The 15,728-nt window shown below is 30.7% G+C and overlaps 27 non-coding genes across 27 annotated transcripts; all 27 read left to right on the plus strand.

The window, feature by feature from the left end:
• Positions 1-2: 2 nt before the first annotated feature.
• On the plus strand, positions 3-121 carry LOC129925424 (5S ribosomal RNA). Its single transcript, XR_008777190.1, has one exon. It is a non-coding gene; the product is annotated as a 5S ribosomal RNA (ribosomal RNA).
• Positions 122-592: 471 nt separating this feature from the next.
• On the plus strand, positions 593-711 carry LOC129925468 (5S ribosomal RNA). The gene has a single exon (XR_008777234.1). It is a non-coding gene; the product is annotated as a 5S ribosomal RNA (ribosomal RNA).
• A 473-nt stretch (positions 712-1,184) lies between these two features.
• Positions 1,185-1,303, plus strand: LOC129925425 (5S ribosomal RNA). The gene has a single exon (XR_008777191.1). It is a non-coding gene; the product is annotated as a 5S ribosomal RNA (ribosomal RNA).
• A 472-nt stretch (positions 1,304-1,775) lies between these two features.
• On the plus strand, positions 1,776-1,894 carry LOC129925426 (5S ribosomal RNA). Its single transcript, XR_008777192.1, has one exon. It is a non-coding gene; the product is annotated as a 5S ribosomal RNA (ribosomal RNA).
• Positions 1,895-2,365: 471 nt separating this feature from the next.
• LOC129925427 (5S ribosomal RNA) lies at positions 2,366-2,484 on the plus strand. Its single transcript, XR_008777193.1, has one exon. It is a non-coding gene; the product is annotated as a 5S ribosomal RNA (ribosomal RNA).
• Positions 2,485-2,955: 471 nt separating this feature from the next.
• On the plus strand, positions 2,956-3,074 carry LOC129925428 (5S ribosomal RNA). The gene has a single exon (XR_008777194.1). It is a non-coding gene; the product is annotated as a 5S ribosomal RNA (ribosomal RNA).
• A 472-nt stretch (positions 3,075-3,546) lies between these two features.
• On the plus strand, positions 3,547-3,665 carry LOC129925429 (5S ribosomal RNA). The gene has a single exon (XR_008777195.1). It is a non-coding gene; the product is annotated as a 5S ribosomal RNA (ribosomal RNA).
• A 472-nt stretch (positions 3,666-4,137) lies between these two features.
• Positions 4,138-4,256, plus strand: LOC129925430 (5S ribosomal RNA). Its single transcript, XR_008777196.1, has one exon. It is a non-coding gene; the product is annotated as a 5S ribosomal RNA (ribosomal RNA).
• Positions 4,257-4,728: 472 nt separating this feature from the next.
• Positions 4,729-4,847, plus strand: LOC129925431 (5S ribosomal RNA). Its single transcript, XR_008777197.1, has one exon. It is a non-coding gene; the product is annotated as a 5S ribosomal RNA (ribosomal RNA).
• Positions 4,848-5,313: 466 nt separating this feature from the next.
• LOC129925433 (5S ribosomal RNA) lies at positions 5,314-5,432 on the plus strand. Its single transcript, XR_008777199.1, has one exon. It is a non-coding gene; the product is annotated as a 5S ribosomal RNA (ribosomal RNA).
• A 471-nt stretch (positions 5,433-5,903) lies between these two features.
• On the plus strand, positions 5,904-6,022 carry LOC129925514 (5S ribosomal RNA). Its single transcript, XR_008777279.1, has one exon. It is a non-coding gene; the product is annotated as a 5S ribosomal RNA (ribosomal RNA).
• A 472-nt stretch (positions 6,023-6,494) lies between these two features.
• On the plus strand, positions 6,495-6,613 carry LOC129925434 (5S ribosomal RNA). The gene has a single exon (XR_008777200.1). It is a non-coding gene; the product is annotated as a 5S ribosomal RNA (ribosomal RNA).
• A 471-nt stretch (positions 6,614-7,084) lies between these two features.
• LOC129925435 (5S ribosomal RNA) lies at positions 7,085-7,203 on the plus strand. Its single transcript, XR_008777201.1, has one exon. It is a non-coding gene; the product is annotated as a 5S ribosomal RNA (ribosomal RNA).
• A 471-nt stretch (positions 7,204-7,674) lies between these two features.
• LOC129925436 (5S ribosomal RNA) lies at positions 7,675-7,793 on the plus strand. Its single transcript, XR_008777202.1, has one exon. It is a non-coding gene; the product is annotated as a 5S ribosomal RNA (ribosomal RNA).
• Positions 7,794-8,265: 472 nt separating this feature from the next.
• Positions 8,266-8,384, plus strand: LOC129925437 (5S ribosomal RNA). The gene has a single exon (XR_008777203.1). It is a non-coding gene; the product is annotated as a 5S ribosomal RNA (ribosomal RNA).
• Positions 8,385-8,856: 472 nt separating this feature from the next.
• On the plus strand, positions 8,857-8,975 carry LOC129925438 (5S ribosomal RNA). The gene has a single exon (XR_008777204.1). It is a non-coding gene; the product is annotated as a 5S ribosomal RNA (ribosomal RNA).
• Positions 8,976-9,446: 471 nt separating this feature from the next.
• Positions 9,447-9,565, plus strand: LOC129925469 (5S ribosomal RNA). Its single transcript, XR_008777235.1, has one exon. It is a non-coding gene; the product is annotated as a 5S ribosomal RNA (ribosomal RNA).
• Positions 9,566-10,038: 473 nt separating this feature from the next.
• Positions 10,039-10,157, plus strand: LOC129925439 (5S ribosomal RNA). The gene has a single exon (XR_008777205.1). It is a non-coding gene; the product is annotated as a 5S ribosomal RNA (ribosomal RNA).
• Positions 10,158-10,629: 472 nt separating this feature from the next.
• Positions 10,630-10,748, plus strand: LOC129925440 (5S ribosomal RNA). The gene has a single exon (XR_008777206.1). It is a non-coding gene; the product is annotated as a 5S ribosomal RNA (ribosomal RNA).
• Positions 10,749-11,219: 471 nt separating this feature from the next.
• Positions 11,220-11,338, plus strand: LOC129925441 (5S ribosomal RNA). Its single transcript, XR_008777207.1, has one exon. It is a non-coding gene; the product is annotated as a 5S ribosomal RNA (ribosomal RNA).
• Positions 11,339-11,809: 471 nt separating this feature from the next.
• LOC129925442 (5S ribosomal RNA) lies at positions 11,810-11,928 on the plus strand. Its single transcript, XR_008777208.1, has one exon. It is a non-coding gene; the product is annotated as a 5S ribosomal RNA (ribosomal RNA).
• A 471-nt stretch (positions 11,929-12,399) lies between these two features.
• Positions 12,400-12,518, plus strand: LOC129925453 (5S ribosomal RNA). The gene has a single exon (XR_008777219.1). It is a non-coding gene; the product is annotated as a 5S ribosomal RNA (ribosomal RNA).
• A 472-nt stretch (positions 12,519-12,990) lies between these two features.
• Positions 12,991-13,109, plus strand: LOC129925444 (5S ribosomal RNA). Its single transcript, XR_008777210.1, has one exon. It is a non-coding gene; the product is annotated as a 5S ribosomal RNA (ribosomal RNA).
• Positions 13,110-13,580: 471 nt separating this feature from the next.
• On the plus strand, positions 13,581-13,699 carry LOC129925445 (5S ribosomal RNA). The gene has a single exon (XR_008777211.1). It is a non-coding gene; the product is annotated as a 5S ribosomal RNA (ribosomal RNA).
• Positions 13,700-14,170: 471 nt separating this feature from the next.
• On the plus strand, positions 14,171-14,289 carry LOC129925470 (5S ribosomal RNA). Its single transcript, XR_008777236.1, has one exon. It is a non-coding gene; the product is annotated as a 5S ribosomal RNA (ribosomal RNA).
• Positions 14,290-14,762: 473 nt separating this feature from the next.
• Positions 14,763-14,881, plus strand: LOC129925471 (5S ribosomal RNA). The gene has a single exon (XR_008777237.1). It is a non-coding gene; the product is annotated as a 5S ribosomal RNA (ribosomal RNA).
• Positions 14,882-15,353: 472 nt separating this feature from the next.
• On the plus strand, positions 15,354-15,472 carry LOC129925461 (5S ribosomal RNA). Its single transcript, XR_008777227.1, has one exon. It is a non-coding gene; the product is annotated as a 5S ribosomal RNA (ribosomal RNA).
• Positions 15,473-15,728: the final 256 nt, after the last annotated feature.

Genomic DNA, 15,728 nt, shown 5'->3' on the forward strand with positions numbered 1-15,728 from the left:
ATGTCTACGGCCATACCACGTTGAAAATACCGGTTCTCGTCCGATCACCGAAGTCAAGCAACGTCGGGCGTGGTTAGTACTTAGATGGGTGACCGCTTGGGAACACCACGTGTTGTAGACATTTTTTTTGTTGAAATTTGTTTGATATTGTTTCTATATAGTTTTTATTTTAAATAGTAACACTTCTATTGGCAATAGTCGAAGAAGAAAAGATTAAATACAGGCATAATTAGGCTTTGACATGTTGAGGAAAAAAATATTTTTTTGTTTATTATAGTTCTGTTATGTTATGAAAAGAAATGTAAGTTTAAATGTTATTACCCTGTTTGAATCACATACTTTAACATTTGGTTATCAGCAATTGTAACAAAATATGATTCTATTTTAGTTCAAGACTTTTAACATTTATAAAACTTATTTAGTAGAAGACCAAAAATCTTAGAACTTAGATCATTGTATTTTGTTTTAACGAAAGAACCAATGAAAGTGCAGTGTGACTGGCGGCTTCATCCTGGTTATGTTAGATAACATTTTCTAAACCAACTGTACATTATATTAAAATTATTTAAACATAAATTAGATATAAACGTATGTCTACGGCCATACCACGTTGAAAATACCGGTTCTCGTCCGATCACCGAAGTCAAGCAACGTCGGGCGTGGTTAGTACTTAGATGAGTGACCGCTTGGGAACACCACGTGTTGTAGACACTTTTTTTTTCTTGAAATTTGTTTGATATTGTTTCTATATAGTTTTTAATTTAAATAGTAACACATCTATTGGCATTGGTCGAAGAAGAAAAGATTAAATACAGGCATAATTTGGCTTTGACATGTTGAGGAAAAAAATATTTTTTTGTTTATTATAGTTCTGTTATGTTATGAAAAGAAATGTAAGTTTAAATGTTATTACCCTGTTTGAATCACATACTTTAACATTTGGTTATCAGCAATTGTAACAAAATATGATTCTATTTTAGTTCAAGACTTTTAACATTTATAAAACTTATTTAGTAGAAGACCAAAAATCTTAGAACTTAGATCATTGTATTTTGTTTTAACGAAAGAACCAATGAAAGTGCAGTGTGACTGGCGGCTTCATCCTGGTTATGTTAGATAACATTTTCTAAACCAACTGTACATTATATTAAAATTATTTAAACATAAATTAGATATAAACGTATGTCTACGGCCATACCACGTTGAAAATACCGGTTCTCGTCCGATCACCGAAGTCAAGCAACGTCGGGCGTGGTTAGTACTTAGATGGGTGACCGCTTGGGAACACCACGTGTTGTAGACACTTTTTTTTGTTGAAATTTGTTTGATATTGTTTCTATATAGTTTTCATTTTAAATAGTAACACTTCTATTGGCAATAGTCGAAGAAGAAAAGATTAAATACAGGCATAATTTGGCTTTGACATGTTGAGGAAAAAAATCTTTTTTTGTTTATTATAGTTCTGTTATGTTATGAAAAGAAATGTAAGTTTAAATGTTATTACCCTGTTTGAATCACATACTTTAACATTTGGTTATCAGCAATTGTAACAAAATATGATTCTATTTTAGTTCAAGACTTTTAACATTTATAAAACTTATTTAGTAGAAGACGAAAAATCTTAGAACTTAGATCATTGTATTTTGTTTTAACGAAAGAACCAATGAAAGTGCAGTGTGACTGATGGCTTCATCCTGGTAATGTTAGATAACATTTTCTAAACCAACTGTACATTATATTGAAATTATTTAAACATAAATTAGATATGTACGTATGTCTACGGCCATACCACGTTGAAAATACCGGTTCTCGTCCGATCACCGAAGTCAAGCAACGTCGGGCGTGGTTAGTACTTAGATGGGTGACCGCTTGGGAACACCACGTGTTGTAGACATTTTTTTTGTTGAAATTTGTTTGATATTGTTTCTATATAGTTTTTATTTTAAATAGTAACACTTCTATTGGCAATAGTCGAAGAAGAAAAGATTAAATACAGGCATAATTTTGCTTTGACATGTTGAGGAAAAATATATTTTTTTGTTTATTATGGTTATGTTATGTTATGAAAAGAAATGTAAGTTTAAATGTTATTACCCTGTTTGAATCACATACTTTAACATTTGGTTATCAGCAATTGTAACAAAATATGATTCTATTTTAGTTCAAGACTTTTAACATTTATAAAACTTATTTAGTAGAAGACGAAAAATCTTAGAACTTAGATCATTGTATTTTGTTTTAACGAAAGAACCAATGAAAGTGCAGTGTGACTGATGGCTTCATCCTGGTAATGTTAGATAACATTTTCTAAACCAACTGTACATTATATTGAAATTATTTAAACATAAATTAGATATGTACGTATGTCTACGGCCATACCACGTTGAAAATACCGGTTCTCGTCCGATCACCGAAGTCAAGCAACGTCGGGCGTGGTTAGTACTTAGATGGGTGACCGCTTGGGAACACCACGTGTTGTAGACATTTTTTTTGTTGAAATTTGTTTGATATTGTTTCTATATAGTTTTTATTTTAAATAGTAACACTTCTATTGGCAATAGTCGAAGAAGAAAAGAATAAATACAGGCATAATTTGGCTTTGACATGTTGAGGAAAAAAATATTTTTTTGTTTATTATAGTTCTGTTATGTTATGAAAAGAAATGTAAGTTTAAATGTTATTACCCTGTTTGAATCACATACTTTAACATTTGGTTATCAGCAATTGTAACAAAATATGATTCTATTTTAGTTCAAGACTTTTAACATTTATAAAACTTATTTAGTAGAAGACCAAAAATCTTAGAACTTAGATCATTGTATTTTGTTTTAACGAAAGAACCAATGAAAGTGCAGTGTGACTGGCGGCTTCATCCTGGTTATGTTAGATAACATTTTCTAAACCAACTGTACATTATATTGAAATTATTTAAACATAAATTAGATATGTACGTATGTCTACGGCCATACCACGTTGAAAATACCGGTTCTCGTCCGATCACCGAAGTCAAGCAACGTCGGGCGTGGTTAGTACTTAGATGGGTGACCGCTTGGGAACACCACGTGTTGTAGACACTTTTTTTTGTTGAAATTTGTTTGATATTGTTTCTATATAGTTTTTATTTTAAATAGTAACACTTCTATTGGCAATAGTCGAAGAAGAAAAGATTAAATACAGGCATAATTTGGCTTTGACATGTTGAGGAAAAAAATATTTTTTTGTATATTATAGTTCTGTTATGTTATGAAAAGAAATGTAAGTTTAAATGTTATTACCCTGTTTGAATCACATACTTTAACATTTGGTTATCAGCAATTGTAACAAAATATGATTCTATTTTAGTTCAAGACTTTTAACATTTATAAAACTTATTTAGTAGAAGACCAAAAATCTTAGAACTTAGATCATTGTATTTTGTTTTAACGAAAGAACCAATGAAAGTGCAGTGTGACTGGCGGCTTCATCCTGGTTATGTTAGATAACATTTTCTAAACCAACTGTACATTATATTGAAATTATTTAAACATAAATTAGATATGTACGTATGTCTACGGCCATACCACGTTGAAAATACCGGTTCTCGTCCGATCACCGAAGTCAAGCAACGTCGGGCGTGGTTAGTACTTAGATGGGTGACCGCTTGGGAACACCACGTGTTGTAGACACTTTTTTTTGTTGAAATTTGTTTGATATTGTTTCTATATAGTTTTCATTTTAAATAGTAACACTTCTATTGGCAATAGTCGAAGAAGAAAAGATTAAATACAGGCATAATTTGGCTTTGACATGTTGAGGAAAAAAATCTTTTTTTGTTTATTATAGTTCTGTTATGTTATGAAAAGAAATGTAAGTTTAAATGTTATTACCCTGTTTGAATCACATACTTTAACATTTGGTTATCAGCAATTGTAACAAAATATGATTCTATTTTAGTTCAAGACTTTTAACATTTATAAAACTTATTTAGTAGAAGACGAAAAATCTTAGAACTTAGATCATTGTATTTTGTTTTAACGAAAGAACCAATGAAAGTGCAGTGTGACTGATGGCTTCATCCTGGTAATGTTAGATAACATTTTCTAAACCAACTGTACATTATATTGAAATTATTTAAACATAAATTAGATATGTACGTATGTCTACGGCCATACCACGTTGAAAATACCGGTTCTCGTCCGATCACCGAAGTCAAGCAACGTCGGGCGTGGTTAGTACTTAGATGGGTGACCGCTTGGGAACACCACGTGTTGTAGACATTTTTTTTTGTTGAAATTTGTTTGATATTGTTTCTATATAGTTTTTATTTTAAATAGTAACACTTCTATTGGCAATAGTCGAAGAAGAAAAGATTAAATACAGGCATAATTTGGCTTTGACATGTTGAGGAAAAAAATATTTTTTTGTTTATTATAGTTCTGTTATGTTATGAAAAGAAATGTAAGTTTAAATGTTATTACCCTGTTTGAATCACATACTTTAACATTTGGTTATCAGCAATTGTAACAAAATATGATTCTATTTTAGTTCAAGACTTTTAACATTTATAAAACTTATTTAGTAGAAGACCAAAAATCTTAGAACTTAGATCATTGTATTTTGTTTTAACGAAAGAACCAATGAAAGTGCAGTGTGACTGGCGGCTTCATCCTGGTTATGTTAGATAACATTTTCCAAACCAACTGTACATTATATTGAAATTATTTAAACATAAATTAGATATGTACGTATGTCTACGGCCATACCACGTTGAAAATACCGGTTCTCGTCCGATCACCGAAGTCAAGCAACGTCGGGCGTGGTTAGTACTTAGATGGGTGACCGCTTGGGAACACCACGTGTTGTAGACACTTTATTTTGTTGAAATTTGTTTGATATTGTTTCTATATAGTTTTTAATTTAAATAGTAACACTTCTGTTGGCATTGGTTGAAGAAGAAACGATTAAATACAGGCATAATTTGGCTTTGACATGTTGAGGAATCTATTTTGTTTATTATGGTTATGTTATGTTATGAAAAGAAATGTAAGTTTAAATGTTATTACCCTGTTTGAATCACATACTTTAACATTTGGTTATCAGCAATTGTAACAAAATATGATTCTATTTTAGTTCAAGACTTTTAACATTTATAAAACTTATTTAGTAGAAGACGAAAAATCTTAGAACTTAGATCATTGTATTTTGTTTTAACGAAAGAACCAATGAAAGTGCAGTGTGACTGATGGCTTCATCCTGGTAATGTTAGATAACATTTTCTAAACCAACTGTACATTATATTGAAATTATTTAAACATAAATTAGATATGTACGTATGTCTACGGCCATACCACGTTGAAAATACCGGTTCTCGTCCGATCACCGAAGTCAAGCAACGTCGGGCGTGGTTAGTACTTAGATGGGTGACCGCTTGGGAACACCACGTGTTGTAGACATTTTTTTTGTTGAAATTTGTTTGATATTGTTTCTATATAGTTTTTATTTTAAATAGTAACACTTCTATTGGCAATAGTCGAAGAAGAAAAGATTAAATACAGGCATAATTTGGCTTTGACATGTTGAGGAAAAAAATATTTTTTTGTTTATTATAGTTCTGTTATGTTATGAAAAGAAATGTAAGTTTAAATGTTATTACCCTGTTTGAATCACATACTTTAACATTTGGTTATCAGCAATTGTAACAAAATATGATTCTATTTTAGTTCAAGACTTTTAACATTTATAAAACTTATTTAGTAGAAGACCAAAAATCTTAGAACTTAGATCATTGTATTTTGTTTTAACGAAAGAACCAATGAAAGTGCAGTGTGACTGGCGGCTTCATCCTGGTAATGTTAGATAACATTTTCTAAACCAACTGTACATTATATTGAAATTATTTAAACATAAATTAGATATGTACGTATGTCTACGGCCATACCACGTTGAAAATACCGGTTCTCGTCCGATCACCGAAGTCAAGCAACGTCGGGCGTGGTTAGTACTTAGATGGGTGACCGCTTGGGAAAACCACGTGTTGTAGACATTTTTTTTTGTTGAAATTTGTTTGATATTGTTTCTATATAGTTTTTATTTTAAATAGTAACACTTCTATTGGCAATAGTCGAAGAAGAAAAGATTAAATACAGGCATAATTTGGCTTTGACATGTTGAGGAAAAAAATATTTTTTTGTTTATTATAGTTCTGTTATGTTATGAAAAGAAATGTAAGTTTAAATGTTATTACCCTGTTTGAATCACATACTTTAACATTTGGTTATCAGCAATTGTAACAAAATATGATTCTATTTTAGTTCAAGACTTTTAACATTTATAAAACTTATTTAGTAGAAGACCAAAAATCTTAGAACTTAGATCATTGTATTTTGTTTTAACGAAAGAACCAATGAAAGTGCAGTGTGACTGGCGGCTTCATCCTGGTTATGTTAGATAACATTTTCCAAACCAACTGTACATTATATTGAAATTATTTAAACATAAATTAGATATGTACGTATGTCTACGGCCATACCACGTTGAAAATACCGGTTCTCGTCCGATCACCGAAGTCAAGCAACGTCGGGCGTGGTTAGTACTTAGATGGGTGACCGCTTGGGAACACCACGTGTTGTAGACACTTTATTTTGTTGAAATTTGTTTGATATTGTTTCTATATAGTTTTTAATTTAAATAGTAACCTTTCTGTTGGCATTGGTTGAAGAAGAAACGATTAAATACAGGCATAATTTGGCTTTGACATGTTGAGGAAAAAAATCTATTTTGTTTATTATGGTTATGTTATGTTATGAAAAGAAATGTAAGTTTAAATGTTATTACCCTGTTTGAATCACATACTTTAACATTTGGTTATCAGCAATTGTAACAAAATATGATTCTATTTTAGTTCAAGACTTTTAACATTTATAAAACTTATTTAGTAGAAGACGAAAAATCTTAGAACTTAGATCATTGTATTTTGTTTTAACGAAAGAACCAATGAAAGTGCAGTGTGACTGATGGCTTCATCCTGGTAATGTTAGATAACATTTTCTAAACCAACTGTACATTATATTGAAATTATTTAAACATAAATTAGATATGTACGTATGTCTACGGCCATACCACGTTGAAAATACCGGTTCTCGTCCGATCACCGAAGTCAAGCAACGTCGGGCGTGGTTAGTACTTAGATGGGTGACCGCTTGGGAACACCACGTGTTGTAGACATTTTTTTTGTTGAAATTTGTTTGATATTGTTTCTATATAGTTTTTATTTTAAATAGTAACACTTCTATTGGCAATAGTCGAAGAAGAAAAGATTAAATACAGGCATAATTTGGCTTTGACATGTTGAGGAAAAAAATATTTTTTTGTTTATTATAGTTCTGTTATGTTATGAAAAGAAATGTAAGTTTAAATGTTATTACCCTGTTTGAATCACATACTTTAACATTTGGTTATCAGCAATTGTAACAAAATATGATTCTATTTTAGTTCAAGACTTTTAACATTTATAAAACTTATTTAGTAGAAGACCAAAAATCTTAGAACTTAGATCATTGTATTTTGTTTTAACGAAAGAACCAATGAAAGTGCAGTGTGACTGGCGGCTTCATCCTGGTTATGTTAGATAACATTTTCTAAACCAACTGTACATTATATTGAAATTATTTAAACATAAATTAGATATGTACGTATGTCTACGGCCATACCACGTTGAAAATACCGGTTCTCGTCCGATCACCGAAGTCAAGCAACGTCGGGCGTGGTTAGTACTTAGATGGGTGACCGCTTGGGAACACCACGTGTTGTAGACACTTTTTTTTGTTGAAATTTGTTTGATATTGTTTCTATATAGTTTTTATTTTAAATAGTAACACTTCTATTGGCAATAGTCGAAGAAGAAAAGATTAAATACAGGCATAATTTGGCTTTGACATGTTGAGGAAAAAAATATTTTTTTGTATATTATAGTTCTGTTATGTTATGAAAAGAAATGTAAGTTTAAATGTTATTACCCTGTTTGAATCACATACTTTAACATTTGGTTATCAGCAATTGTAACAAAATATGATTCTATTTTAGTTCAAGACTTTTAACATTTATAAAACTTATTTAGTAGAAGACCAAAAATCTTAGAACTTAGATCATTGTATTTTGTTTTAACGAAAGAACCAATGAAAGTGCAGTGTGACTGGCGGCTTCATCCTGGTTATGTTAGATAACATTTTCTAAACCAACTGTACATTATATTGAAATTATTTAAACATAAATTAGATATGTACGTATGTCTACGGCCATACCACGTTGAAAATACCGGTTCTCGTCCGATCACCGAAGTCAAGCAACGTCGGGCGTGGTTAGTACTTAGATGGGTGACCGCTTGGGAACACCACGTGTTGTAGACACTTTTTTTTGTTGAAATTTGTTTGATATTGTTTCTATATAGTTTTCATTTTAAATAGTAACACTTCTATTGGCAATAGTCGAAGAAGAAAAGATTAAATACAGGCATAATTTGGCTTTGACATGTTGAGGAAAAAAATCTTTTTTTGTTTATTATAGTTCTGTTATGTTATGAAAAGAAATGTAAGTTTAAATGTTATTACCCTGTTTGAATCACATACTTTAACATTTGGTTATCAGCAATTGTAACAAAATATGATTCTATTTTAGTTCAAGACTTTTAACATTTATAAAACTTATTTAGTAGAAGACGAAAAATCTTAGAACTTAGATCATTGTATTTTGTTTTAACGAAAGAACCAATGAAAGTGCAGTGTGACTGATGGCTTCATCCTGGTAATGTTAGATAACATTTTCTAAACCAACTGTACATTATATTGAAATTATTTAAACATAAATTAGATATGTACGTATGTCTACGGCCATACCACGTTGAAAATACCGGTTCTCGTCCGATCACCGAAGTCAAGCAACGTCGGGCGTGGTTAGTACTTAGATGGGTGACCGCTTGGGAACACCACGTGTTGTAGACACTTTATTTTGTTGAAATTTGTTTGATATTGTTTCTATATAGTTTTTAATTTAAATAGTAACACTTCTGTTGGCATTGGTTGAAGAAGAAACGATTAAATACAGGCATAATTTGGCTTTGACATGTTGAGGAAAAAAATCTATTTTGTTTATTATGGTTATGTTATGTTATGAAAAGAAATGTAAGTTTAAATGTTATTACCCTGTTTGAATCACATACTTTAACATTTGGTTATCAGCAATTGTAACAAAATATGATTCTATTTTAGTTCAAGACTTTTAACATTTATAAAACTTATTTAGTAGAAGACGAAAAATCTTAGAACTTAGATCATTGTATTTTGTTTTAACGAAAGAACCAATGAAAGTGCAGTGTGACTGATGGCTTCATCCTGGTAATGTTAGATAACATTTTCTAAACCAACTGTACATTATATTGAAATTATTTAAACATAAATTAGATATGTACGTATGTCTACGGCCATACCACGTTGAAAATACCGGTTCTCGTCCGATCACCGAAGTCAAGCAACGTCGGGCGTGGTTAGTACTTAGATGAGTGACCGCTTGGGAACACCACGTGTTGTAGACACTTTTTTTTTCTTGAAATTTGTTTGATATTGTTTCTATATAGTTTTTAATTTAAATAGTAACACATCTATTGGCATTGGTCGAAGAAGAAAAGATTAAATACAGGCATAATTTGGCTTTGACATGTTGAGGAAAAAAATATTTTTTTGTTTATTATAGTTCTGTTATGTTATGAAAAGAAATGTAAGTTTAAATGTTATTACCCTGTTTGAATCACATACTTTAACATTTGGTTATCAGCAATTGTAACAAAATATGATTCTATTTTAGTTCAAGACTTTTAACATTTATAAAACTTATTTAGTAGAAGACCAAAAATCTTAGAACTTAGATCATTGTATTTTGTTTTAACGAAAGAACCAATGAAAGTGCAGTGTGACTGGCGGCTTCATCCTGGTTATGTTAGATAACATTTTCTAAACCAACTGTACATTATATTAAAATTATTTAAACATAAATTAGATATAAACGTATGTCTACGGCCATACCACGTTGAAAATACCGGTTCTCGTCCGATCACCGAAGTCAAGCAACGTCGGGCGTGGTTAGTACTTAGATGGGTGACCGCTTGGGAACACCACGTGTTGTAGACACTTTTTTTTGTTGAAATTTGTTTGATATTGTTTCTATATAGTTTTCATTTTAAATAGTAACACTTCTATTGGCAATAGTCGAAGAAGAAAAGATTAAATACAGGCATAATTTGGCTTTGACATGTTGAGGAAAAAAATCTTTTTTTGTTTATTATAGTTCTGTTATGTTATGAAAAGAAATGTAAGTTTAAATGTTATTACCCTGTTTGAATCACATACTTTAACATTTGGTTATCAGCAATTGTAACAAAATATGATTCTATTTTAGTTCAAGACTTTTAACATTTATAAAACTTATTTAGTAGAAGACGAAAAATCTTAGAACTTAGATCATTGTATTTTGTTTTAACGAAAGAACCAATGAAAGTGCAGTGTGACTGATGGCTTCATCCTGGTAATGTTAGATAACATTTTCTAAACCAACTGTACATTATATTGAAATTATTTAAACATAAATTAGATATGTACGTATGTCTACGGCCATACCACGTTGAAAATACCGGTTCTCGTCCGATCACCGAAGTCAAGCAACGTCGGGCGTGGTTAGTACTTAGATGGGTGACCGCTTGGGAACACCACGTGTTGTAGACACTTTATTTTGTTGAAATTTGTTTGATATTGTTTCTATATAGTTTTTAATTTAAATAGTAACACTTCTGTTGGCATTGGTTGAAGAAGAAACGATTAAATACAGGCATAATTTGGCTTTGACATGTTGAGGAAAAAAATCTATTTTGTTTATTATGGTTATGTTATGTTATGAAAAGAAATGTAAGTTTAAATGTTATTACCCTGTTTGAATCACATACTTTAACATTTGGTTATCAGCAATTGTAACAAAATATGATTCTATTTTAGTTCAAGACTTTTAACATTTATAAAACTTATTTAGTAGAAGACGAAAAATCTTAGAACTTAGATCATTGTATTTTGTTTTAACGAAAGAACCAATGAAAGTGCAGTGTGACTGATGGCTTCATCCTGGTAATGTTAGATAACATTTTCTAAACCAACTGTACATTATATTGAAATTATTTAAACATAAATTAGATATGTACGTATGTCTACGGCCATACCACGTTGAAAATACCGGTTCTCGTCCGATCACCGAAGTCAAGCAACGTCGGGCGTGGTTAGTACTTAGATGGGTGACCGCTTGGGAACACCACGTGTTGTAGACATTTTTTTTGTTGAAATTTGTTTGATATTGTTTCTATATAGTTTTTATTTTAAATAGTAACACTTCTATTGGCAATAGTCGAAGAAGAAAAGATTAAATACAGGCATAATTTGGCTTTGACATGTTGAGGAAAAAAATATTTTTTTGTTTATTATAGTTCTGTTATGTTATGAAAAGAAATGTAAGTTTAAATGTTATTACCCTGTTTGAATCACATACTTTAACATTTGGTTATCAGCAATTGTAACAAAATATGATTCTATTTTAGTTCAAGACTTTTAACATTTATAAAACTTATTTAGTAGAAGACCAAAAATCTTAGAACTTAGATCATTGTATTTTGTTTTAACGAAAGAACCAATGAAAGTGCAGTGTGACTGGCGGCTTCATCCTGGTTATGTTAGATAACATTTTCTAAACCAACTGTACATTATATTGAAATTATTTAAACATAAATTAGATATGTACGTATGTCTACGGCCATACCACGTTGAAAATACCGGTTCTCGTCCGATCACCGAAGTCAAGCAACGTCGGGCGTGGTTAGTACTTAGATGGGTGACCGCTTGGGAACACCACGTGTTGTAGACACTTTATTTTGTTGAAATTTGTTTGATATTGTTTCTATATAGTTTTTAATTTAAATAGTAACACTTCTGTTGGCATTGGTTGAAGAAGAAACAATTAAATACAGGCATAATTTGGCTTTGACATGTTGAGGAAAAAAATCTTTTTTGTTTATTATGGTTATGTTATGTTATGAAAAGAAATGTAAGTTTAAATGTTATTACCCTGTTTGAATCACATACTTTAACATTTGGTTATCAGCAATTGTAACAAAATATGATTCTATTTTAGTTCAATACTTTTAACATTTATAAACCTTATTTAGTAGAAGACGAAAAATCTTAGAACTTAGATCATTGTATTTTGTTTTAACGAAAGAACCAATGAAAGTGCAGTGTGACTGATGGCTTCATCCTGGTAATGTTAGATAACATTTTCTAAACCAACTGTACATTATATTGAAATTATTTAAACATAAATTAGATATGTACGTATGTCTACATCCATACCACGTTGAAAATACCGGTTCTCGTCCGATCACCGAAGTCAAGCAACGTCGGGCGTGGTTAGTACTTAGATGGGTGACCGCTTGGGAACACCACGTGTTGTAGACACTTTTTTTTGTTGAAATTTGTTTGATATTGTTTCTATATAGTTTTCATTTTAAATAGTAACACTTCTATTGGCAATAGTCGAAGAAGAAAAGATTAAATACAGGCATAATTTGGCTTTGACATGTTGAGGAAAAAAAAATTTTTTTGTTTATTATAGTTCTGTTATGTTATGAAAAGAAATGTAAGTTTAAATGTTATTACCCTGTTTGAATCACATACTTTAACATTTGGTTATCAGCAATTGTAACAAAATATGATTCTATTTTAGTTCAAGACTTTTAACATTTATAAAACTTATTTAGTAGAAGACGAAAAATCTTAGAACTTAGATCATTGTATTTTGTTTTAACGAAAGAACCAATGAAAGTGCAGTGTGACTGATGGCTTCATCCTGGTAATGTTAGATAACATTTTCTAAACCAACTGTACATTATATTGAAATTATTTAAACATAAATTAGATATGTACGTATGTCTACGGCCATACCACGTTGAAAATACCGGTTCTCGTCCGATCACCGAAGTCAAGCAACGTCGGGCGTGGTTAGTACTTAGATGGGTGACCGCTTGGGAACACCACGTGTTGTAGACACTTTATTTTGTTGAAATTTGTTTGATATTGTTTCTATATAGTTTTTATTTTAAATAGTAACACTTCTATTGGCAATAGTCGAAGAAGAAAAGATTAAATACAGGCATAATTTGGCTTTGACATGTTGAGGAAAAAAATATTTTTTGTTTATTATAGTTCTGTTATGTTATGAAAAGAAATGTAAGTTTAAATGTTATTACCCTGTTTGAATCACATACTTTAACATTTGGTTATCAGCAATTGTAACAAAATATGATTCTATTTTAGTTCAAGACTTTTAACATTTATAAAACTTATTTAGTAGAAGTCCAAATATCTTAGAACTTAGATCATTGTATTTTGTTTTAACGAAAGAACCAATGAAAGTGCAGTGTGACTGGCGGCTTCATCCTGGTTATGTTAGATAACATTTTCTAAACCAACTGTACATTATATTGAAATTATTTAAACATAAATTAGATATGTACGTATGTCTACGGCCATACCACGTTGAAAATACCGGTTCTCGTCCGATCACCGAAGTCAAGCAACGTCGGGCGTGGTTAGTACTTAGATGGGTGACCGCTTGGGAACACCACGTGTTGTAGACACTTTTTTTTGTTGAAATTTGTTTGATATTGTTTCTATATAGTTTTTATTTTAAATAGTAACACTTCTATTGGCATTGGTCGAAGCAGAAAAGATTAAATACAGGCATAATTTGGCTTTGACATGTTGAGGAAAAAAATCTTTTTTGTTTATTATGGTTATGTTATGTTATGAAAAGAAATGTAAGTTTAAATGTTATTACCCTGTTTGAATCACATACTTTAACATTTGGTTATCAGCAATTGTAACAAAATATGATTCTATTTTAGTTCAAGACTTTTAACATTTATAAACCTTATTTAGTAGAAGACGAAAAATCTTAGAACTTAGATCATTGTATTTTGTTTTAACGAAAGAACCAATGAAAGTGCAGTGTGACTGATGGCTTCATCCTGGTAATGTTAGATAACATTTTCTAAACCAACTGTACATTATATTGAAATTATTTAAACATAAATTAGATATGTACGTATGTCTACGGCCATACCACGTTGAAAATACCGGTTCTCGTCCGATCACCGAAGTCAAGCAACGTCGGGCGTGGTTAGTACTTAGATGAGTGACCGCTTGGGAACACCACGTGTTGTAGACACTTTTTTTTTCTTGAAATTTGTTTGATATTGTTTCTATATAGTTTTTAATTTAAATAGTAACACATCTATTGGCATTGGTCGAAGAAGAAAAGATTAAATACAGGCATAATTTGGCTTTGACATGTTGAGAAAAAAATCTTTTTTTTGTTTATTATGGTTATGTTATTTTATGAAAAGAAATTTAAGTTTAAATGTTATTACCCTGTTTGAATCACATACTTTAACATTTCGTTATCAGCAATTGTAACAAAATATGATTCTATTTTAGTTCAAGACTTTTAACATTTTTAAAACTTATTTAGTAGAAGACCAAAAATCTTAGAACTTAGATCATTGTATTTTGTTTTAACGAAAGAACCAATGAAAGTGCAGTGTGACTGACGGCTTCATCCTGGTAATGTTAGATAACATTTTCTAAACCAACTGTAAATCATATTAAAATTATTTAAACATAAATTAGATATGTACGTATGTCTACGGCCACACCACGTTGAAAATACCGGTTCTCGTCCGATCACCGAAGTCAAGCAACGTCGGGCGTGGTTAGTACTTAGATGGGTGACTGCTTGGGAACACCACGTGTTGTAGACACTTTTTTTTGTTGAAATTTGTTTGATATTGTTTCTATATAGTTTTTATTTTAAATAGTAACACTTCTATTGGTTTTGGTCGAAGAAGAAAAGATTAAATACAGGCATAATTTGGCTTTGACATGTTGAGGAAAAAAATATTTTTTTGTTTATTACGGTTATGTTATGTTATGAAAAGAAATGTAAGTTTAAATGTTATTACCCTGTTTGAATCACATACTTTAACATTTGGTTATCAGCAATTGTAACAAAATATGATTCTATTTTAGTTCAAGACTTTTAACATTTATAAAACTTATTTAGTAGAAGACCAAAAATCTTAGAACTTAGATAATTGTATTTTGTTTTAACGAAAGAACCAATGAAAGTGCAGTGTGACTGATGGCTTCATCCTGGTTATGTTAGATAACATTTTCTAAACCAACTGTACATTATATTGAAATTATTTAAACATAAATTAGATATGTACGTATGTCTACGGCCATACCACATTGAAAATACCGGTTCTCGTCCGATCACCGAAGTCAAGCAACGTCGGGCGTGGTTAGTACTTAGATGGGTGACCGCTTGGGAACACCACGTGTTGTAGACACTTTTTTTTTCTTGAAATTTGTTTGATATTGTTTCTATATAGTTTTTATTTTAAATAGTAACACTTCTATTGGCAATAGTCGAAGCAGAAAAGATTAAATACAGGCATAATTTGGCTTTGACATGTTGAGGAAAAAAATATTTTTTTGTTTATTATGGTTATGTTATGTTATGAAAAGAAATGTAAGTTTAAATGTTATTACCCTGTTTGAATCACATACTTTAACAATTGGTTATCAGCAATTGTAACAAAATAT

This window comes from Biomphalaria glabrata, chromosome 3 (genome assembly GCF_947242115.1).
Source record: "Biomphalaria glabrata chromosome 3, xgBioGlab47.1, whole genome shotgun sequence".
Classification (NCBI taxonomy): Eukaryota; Metazoa; Mollusca; class Gastropoda; family Planorbidae; genus Biomphalaria; species Biomphalaria glabrata.